The 6,831-nt window shown below is 41.1% G+C and overlaps 1 protein-coding gene across 1 annotated transcript in view; it reads right to left on the bottom strand.

Annotated features, from left to right (window-relative positions):
* DNAH8 (dynein axonemal heavy chain 8) overlaps positions 1-6,831 on the bottom strand; it is a 383,298-nt gene that overhangs the window by 61,807 nt on the left and 314,660 nt on the right. The gene's annotated exons all lie outside the window — the stretch shown is intronic.

Here is a 6,831-nt window from a genome sequence, read left to right as displayed (position 1 = left end):
ACAACAACAGTAACAGCAACTCTGTTTAGACTAAGAAGATACTTGCTAAGAGTGAAGAAGAGACAGCACCCTTGCAAGCCTGCCCTCAAATTCTCTACTCCTGTAACCTGACAATCCTCCATTCCACTTTTGTAAGAGGAGTGGAAAAATACAGCAAAGTAGCTGAGGCAAGAGCCACACATGAGAGAATAACTGGGCACGAACATTGGCTCACCCCAAATTGCTTTGCTCCAAATGGGGCTCAGGCCAGGGGCTATGCTAGCACAGCATGTGGCTCTCAGCTGCACTGAGCACCAGCACACAGCCAGGAAGAGGTGTCCTCTCCCACCCTGAGCTGCAGAACTCCCTTTGTTAATGAAGTTATGTCCCTGGTCACAAGAAGCGCATGTAACAAACCACCTTATTGTTTGCCGTAAGACATCCTATTCTCGTTCCATATGAATTGATTATCTGTAATGGAACAGCAAGAGAGTAAATATATACTTGGTGTGAATAGACTTATTCTGAAAAGGAAAAAAAAAAAAATGATGCTGAATGCCCATGAGTTCGATTTCAGGCAATGACTTCAGTGTCTAACAGACCGATTTTCCCAGTAGGGAGGGAAATAATGAGAAGACGGGAGGAGCGGAAATGCACGCAGAGTGCCTGAATCACTCAGAGGACTCGATGTGAAAAGAGATGAGGACTGTGCCATACTCTGGCTGGTAGCACTTTCTCTACTATCCGCCCTTCGTGTCCTTCTTCCAGGTCTTTTTTGGTTCAGTGATTTCTTTGAATACCCTGTACACCGGTTTTCTTTTGCTTTGCTCTCCTCAGTTCTATCCAATTCAACTCCTGTGTGCAAGGCACTTAGCTAGAGCCTGAACAGAATGCAAAGATGAGAGACACACTGTCCTTTCCTTCAAGGAGCTTGTGACCCTATTAGGAGGATCAGCCAATTATATAATAACCGGGATACAAAGTACACTAAGAGCCATAGGAAATAAAAATAAGCAAAGCACTAAGGAGGCTTAAAGCAGGTAAAAGGATAGCCAAGTGGATGTCAGGTAAGGCTTTATCAAGGAGGTGATTTTGGAAATAAGGATAGAATTTTGACAGGGCAGCTCAGGATTGGAGAAACTTCATTAGCAAAGACAGAATAGCTGATGCAAAAATGTGAAGCAGGTTGCGGAAATAATGAAATCCGGGGTAAATATAACAAGTGGAAGGAGACGGTACAAGGTGAGGTGAGGTCGTATTATAGATGACACTGAATGTCAGGGTGAGGACTGGTGCTTAATTTAAGTAATGGGGAGTGGCTGAAAGTTATTAAAGAGAACAATGCTATGATCATGGTTATTATTTAGAAAGATTAGATTTTTAGTGATGTGGATGACTTAAATTGCAAGAAGACACCCTAGGGAGGCCAAGGCCACGGAGTCTTCAGCACAACAACCCTTCAGACGGAGACTGTCATTTTGCACGTGTTTCCCAGGGCCCTTGCCTTGGCCCAGAGGAAGGAGAAGTCTAGACTTCAGGGATGGGAATTGGTGTCAACCGATTAGTTTTCTGCTCCCCTGAATGCCAGGGTGGAGAGGAGAAGTAGAAGAGGAGGCAAGACAGGAGGTTAGGGTCAGAGAGAATTGCCCAGCTTGAGATCTTGAAGGTGGAGCAGTTTAGCCATGGAAGCTCCTTCCTCTCCCTCCCTTGGCTCCTGGCTCAGGCATTACCTTGAGGTGATTAATTAACCACAAGCAGCTCTCAACTGTGATGCAGAGAGGCTCTGTCTGTGATATGGAGATTAAATAGGACTCTGAGAAACCCCCTTCTCTTTGCCAGCAAACTGCACTGTTCCTGCCACCTTTGAGTAGGGCCGTTCCAGTAAAACAAAGACAAATCAACTAAGGCGGCTGGTAATCAGGGCTTTTCTTGAATTCTGTTTTTCAGAAAAAAGAATCAAAGCATATACACAAAGCTGATAAAAAGTGTTGTTAAAAAAAACAAAACTAATTTTCAGGGTGTGCACTGGGGGTCAGTAAAAATTCAATCCAATCTACTCTGTCTTAGACGACTATAACCTTGGGGCACAGAAAATTCTCCATCTGCTGAGATTAAATTATGTTTATCATCACCAGCAAACCTGTATTGAGTGTATTGTAGGTGTTAGACAGAAGGGATGCAGAGATTTAGAAGAATTGTCTCATCTTTTAAGGGGCTTATAATCTAGTGAAGGAGCCCTGGTGGCACAAATGATTAAGCGCTCAGATGCTAACCAAAAGGTTGGAGGTTCGAACCCACACAGCAGGTCCATAAGAGAAAGACCTGGTGATCTGCTTCTGTAAAGATGACAGCCAAGAAAACCTTATGGGGAAGTTCTTCTCAGTCACATGGGGTCACTATGAGTCGAAATCTACTCAATGGCAGCTAACAACAACATCATGATCTAGTGGGGGAAACAGAACACATGTATTAGGATCACACATTCTCCTCCAGCTCTCGAAGACAACTATTCACACCTCTTCCTCTCTCTTCAAACCTTCTAAAACTTCCTTTCTCCTCCCCTCAGCTGATGGCCTTGCTTCTTATTCACTCTGAATACAGTCGCAGTCAGAAGAAAACAACCTCATCTCCCCCACCCTACATCAAACTTACCAGTCCTGGCACCAGTACCCATGTCCTCTCTTTTCCCATCACAAGGAATGGGCTGCCCTCCTTCTACCAAGAGAGAAATATAAGAACGGTGTGCAAAGCAACGGGTACACATACTGGTAAATCTAAAACAACACTGGTTATAAAAAATGACCATATTGAGTAATGGGGGCAGGGTGGAACTAAAATACTTCACAACAGTAATATGGAAGACGAAAGTCCGAAGGACTAAATTCAAATTTATAATACTCAGTAGAGTTAGACCTTAATTTAAGTAATCATGTTAAAAATTTAAGGACTAGAAATAGAATACATAATTTTTAAATCCCATAGAGAGAAATAAAGAGAATTTTTTTTTTTTTTAAGAAGGCAGGAAAGAAGAAAAAAGAGGCAAAGAAAAAGCATGGTTAATGGAAACCATAAAATAAGGTGTTAGAAACAAGTGAAAGCATGGCAGTAATCACAACAACAGTAAAATGATAAATTTTTCGGTTAAAACACAAAGACCTTCCAATTGGATATAAAAAATTCCAGTAATATGCTATTTACAATAGATAAATCTAAAACATAATGACATAGAAAAATTGAAAGGAATGGAATAGAGAAAGATATACCAGGTAAATTAAAAGTAAGTATTTTGATCATCAAAAGATCAGTCAGAGTGAAAAGGCAAGCCACAGAGTGGGAAAAGATATTGGCAACATAATCAATAAATGACTTGTATCCAAAATATACAAAGAGATCCTACCAAAAAAAAAAAAAAGACAGACACACAAGGGAAAAACAGACAAGAGAATTGTACAAGCAAGTCACAAAACAGAAAATAAAAATGGCCAGTGAACATGTGAGTGCACTCAATCCCATTAGTATTCAGAGAAATAAAAATTAAAATAAATATGAGATACCATTATATACCCACCAGAATGGCTAACATTAAAGAGACTTATAATGCCCAGTGTTGGTGAGGATGTTGAAAAATGAGTCTCTCAGACTTTTGCTGGATGTATAAATGGGAACAACAACTTTAGAAAGCAGACTGGCATAATCAACTAAAATGGAAAATACCCAAACTCTATAACCTAGCAATTCCACTCCCAACAGAAAGGCAAGCCCATATCTGTTCTTGTACGAAAATATTCCCAGCAGTATTATTTATAACAGCCCAAATGGAAATGATCATAATTTCTATCAACGTAATACAGTGGGATACTGTGTAGTAATGAAAATCAGTAAATTACTCATCTGTTAAAACTCCAATATGGGTGAATCTCAAAATATTATATTGAACAAAATAAGCTAGACACAAAAGAAAACATACTCTACGATCCTATTTATATAAAGTTCAAAAACAGGCAAAATGAAACTATAGTATTAAGGGGGTGCATACTTAGATGGTAAAAGTATAGAGAGAAACAAAGAAGTGATTTCCACAAAAGTCAGAATAGCGGTCACTCTGTAGTAATGGGAAGATGTGATCAAGTACGGGTATACCGAAGGCTTTGGGGTTGCTGGAAATATTCTGTATCTTGACCAGTGTGGTGGTTACATGGGTGTTCATGTTGAAGAAATGTATTGAGTTGTATGTTTCTGTTTTATACATTTTCAATATTTCACATTTTTAAAAATAGGTTGAAATTTTTTTTAACTTACCAGGCAAATACTAAAGATTAATTCCCTTTCCTCATCTTCCTTAACCTCTCTCAGTTGACCATTACTTCTTTCTTGAAACACTGAAGTACAGGACCTTGTTCTTAGCTATTTTTTCTCTTCTTTCTCTACACTTTCTTCCTACATGATCTCATTCAATATCTGGACTTAAACTACCATCTAGATGCTGACAAATTCCAAATCTATTTCCAGCCCTGAGCTCTCCCTTGAACTCCAGGCCTGTAAATCCAACTGCCTTGTTATTCTTTATTCATTCATTCTCTTACTTGACAAATATTTGTTGAGCACCTACTGTGTGCTAGGCTCTATTCCAGGTACTGGGAATTTGGCAGTGATGTAATCAACCACCCTGCCCACATGGAGCTTAAGGTCTTAGATACTCAATTTAGTTTAAAAAACCCATTGCCATCGAGTCGATTCTGACTCACAGCGACCCTATAGGACAGGGTAAAACAACCCCATAGGGTTTCCAAGGAGAGGCTGGTGGATTTGAACTGCTGACCTTTTGGTTAGCAGCTGATCTTTTAATCACTGCACCACCAGGGCTCCCAATTTGGTTCAGGCATCTTTTAAATCACATGATCAACACAGACTCCTGATTTCCACACTGCAGCCGATAAAATCTGTTTCTTCTGCAGTTCTTCTCCTTCTCTGTAAATAGTTCCATCCTCTACCCAGTTGCTTAGGTCAAAACTAGGAGTGATGCTTAACTCCTTTCTTCCTTCACCTACCACACCCAGTTCCATTAGCATTCTGCTGGTACTACCTGTAAAACAGATCCTAAATCTAACCACTTGTCACAGTCGCCACTGCTAACACTCCAGCTTTAGATATTTTTTTCAATAATTCTAAGGGTAAGCATACTTATTAAATATCTTTTTTTTTTTCCTCCTTTGAACCTCTGATACATAAGTGAGTTTATCACACTCCTTAGTTTATTAAGGAGGCCTGGTGGTGCAAATGGTTAAGTGCTTGGCTGGTAATCGAAAGGTTGGCAGTTAGGACCCACCCGCTGGCTCTGCAGGAGAAAGACTTGGTGATCTGCTTCGGTAAAAATTCCACCCTAGAAAACCCTACAGGGGGCAGTTCTACTGTCACATTGGGTCGCTATGAATTGGAATCAACTTGACAGCACCTAACAACAACAACAGTTTATTATTGTCATGAATATAGGCCCTTCTTAGTTTAGTTTTTCCCCATTCAGCCCCAATATCCACTCCCAGTCTCCTTCCCCCCGAGTACATCTATTTAAATGCACTTCATATGTCCTTAACATATATGTATCTTTGTGAAATACACACATATTACTATACACACCTCATTCTACTTTTTGAAGTTCTGTACTCAACTCTATGTTTTTAAGACTTATGCAAGATGCCACGTGGTTCATTTCTTCCAAGTGCTGCATTATATTCCACATAGTTGGATGCACGCATCTACAATTAACTTATCTATTTTCCATGATTGACACCCACGTTCCCTTCAACGTCCCACCACAGCAAGCAATGCTGTGAATATCATCTTTGCACATGTCCATGGACCTGTCTGAGAATCTCTCTGGGACACATACTCAGGAGTGGGATTCTGGCTCAGAGAGCAGTCATATCACACACTTGATATGATTAAGCGCTGCCAGGTTGTACCCTGGAAGGGTGAGCAATGGTATCCTACTGTGAGCATCCACTACATCTTACTTATTTGTTCTCTTAGGGTTCTTAGCCTTTTGCAGTGGGTGCTGTGATGCGCCACCCAGATCCTTCTTCTCTACCCAGGCATTCCTTCCCCAGCTGCCTTGAATGTTGGTTACTGAAGGCTCACAGCATTGTCTCTCTCCAGGAATTGCTCTGGCAGAAGGGAGTGCCTTGCTAGAAAGAAGCTGTCACACCCAAGGTAACGCCCTCTGAGGGTTGGGGGGAGCCCATATCCAATGACTGGTCAGTGTGGGGATTTAAAGGCTCAGCCCCCTTGCCTCAATTTGGGAGGCCTCTAGAGGGCCATCCACCTCCAGAACTCCCTATAGGATTTGCCAAGGCCTCTGTTGCAACTAGGAGTGTCCCTGGGTGGCACAAATGGTTACATGCTCACCCACTAAGTAAAAGGTTAGTGGTTTGAACTCACCCAGAAGCACCTCAGAAGAAAGGCCAGGTGAGGTACCTTAGAAAAATGCCTGGTGATCTGCTTCCAAGACCCTACAGAGCACAGCTCTACTCTGCAACATGTGGGGTTTTCATGAGTCAGGATCAACTTGAGGATAACTGTTATGGTGGGTTTTTTCTGTTTGTGGACTTCCCTTATTTTTTTTTCTTCATTTTATTTTATTGTAATTTAGATGAAGTTACAGAACAAATTAGCTTCTCATTAAACAGTACACATATTGTTTTATAACATTGGTTAACAACCCCACGATATGTCCGCACCTTCCCTTCTCAACTTTGGTTTCCCTTTCACTCACTTTCCTGTCTCCTCCTGCCTTCTAGTCCTTGCTCCTGGGCTGGTGTGTCCCTTCAGTCTCGTTTTGTTTTATGGACCTGTCTA

Source organism: Trichechus manatus, unplaced genomic scaffold, assembly GCF_000243295.1.
Source record: "Trichechus manatus latirostris isolate Lorelei unplaced genomic scaffold, TriManLat1.0 scaffold00065, whole genome shotgun sequence".
NCBI lineage: Eukaryota > Metazoa > Chordata > Mammalia > Sirenia > Trichechidae > Trichechus > Trichechus manatus.
This window is presented reverse-complemented; position numbering and strand designations above follow the sequence as displayed.